We start from the raw sequence: 1,340 nt of genomic DNA, 5'->3' as shown, positions 1-1,340 counted from the left end.
TTCTTCTCTGTGTTTGCTTACCTGATCCACAATTGTGACTGATTTTTTTCTAAAATTGATTAATGACTTCCCTTCTCTTTCCCCTACCTAATGCATATGCTTTCAGCCCTTTCTTTTGGTTAGCTGGACTTTGTACCATCCAGTCACAAGTTTATTTCTTTGTAAATTGTGGTTGCTATCCATTGCAGCACACATCAGGCTCTATTCAAGATATTGGTCTTTTTGACTCAGCATATTAGCCTGCCACACACTGATTGTTGGTGATCACACCATTTTTTCTTCAACCCCTTATCTTTTCAATAGGTGAGACTAACCTTCCTCTCTCATCCACTGTCCGCTATAAATTATATAAGACAGCGGACAGCAGAAGGTGGGGTCCCCTCCCTATTTTTCGACTTATCCTTTCTATATATTTCTGTACCCTCTCATCCAGATGCGAGACCACTCTCTGCAATGCCTACAGTAACAGAGAACCTGCGCTACTAACTGGACAGCAGAAGTACCCTTGTTGCTCATTCTCCATTACACTCTCTCATTTGTATCCGAGTGTTGCCATTACTGCCATATTTCAGCGGCAAACGCCCAATCTCATCCGATCTTGGAAGCTAAGCGCTGACAAGCCTGATCAGTACCAAGTTGGGTGACCTCTTGGGAATATCAGGTGCAGTAAAAATTCAACCTATGATTTCAAACAGCAGAAGTGTTAGAGCAACTTCCTAACTCTGAAAGCTCGTATCCACTCTGCGATTATCCTCCTGACAATCACTGATTACCACATACCCTTTATTGGCAATTTTTGTTTTTTGTTCAATGTCGTTTATTTTCAAAATTTGTACAAACGTCTTCTTACATTAGGATCTTTTGTGTAGCAAACATAGCTTCTACCAAGGGGACCACCATTAACCATTTGGTATTCCAATTATGGTTTATATTATTATTATACCTATTCTCATGCCTTCCTTTTAGATCACATAGGTTAATAGATCACTAACAACCTATAATCATTACCACAGTGATCTCACCTTTGATTATTTATCTTGACTTAATTAGGCATATAATTGTTTTTCTCTTTACAAAAAAATTTTTCACCACAGGTGCTCTTAATTTTCTGTCAGGTTTATCCTGATTTTTGTTAACGATTTCTGCTAATTGTTATACTTTATACTTTTCAACAAATTTTTTCTGTGTAGACTGTTATTTGTATTTTGTGTGTACCTGAACATTTTTCAGTATCAAACTATCTTCTTCTTTTTATGTGACATTAATATTAAAAGTTAAGTTTTAATAAATTCATAAATTTTCAAGTGTGCCCCAACACAGAGTCTTTCTTTTTTCTCCTC

General features: G+C 36.8%; 1 pseudogene; it reads left to right on the top strand.

Moving 5' to 3' along the window:
• Positions 1-553: 553 nt before the first annotated feature.
• Positions 554-673, top strand: LOC134953800 (5S ribosomal RNA; annotated as a pseudogene).
• Positions 674-1,340: the final 667 nt, after the last annotated feature.

The sequence above is a fragment of the Pseudophryne corroboree genome, chromosome 1 (genome assembly GCF_028390025.1).
Source record: "Pseudophryne corroboree isolate aPseCor3 chromosome 1, aPseCor3.hap2, whole genome shotgun sequence".
NCBI lineage: Eukaryota > Metazoa > Chordata > Amphibia > Anura > Myobatrachidae > Pseudophryne > Pseudophryne corroboree.
Note: the sequence above shows the minus strand (reverse complement) of the source record. Positions and strands in the feature narration are given on the sequence as shown.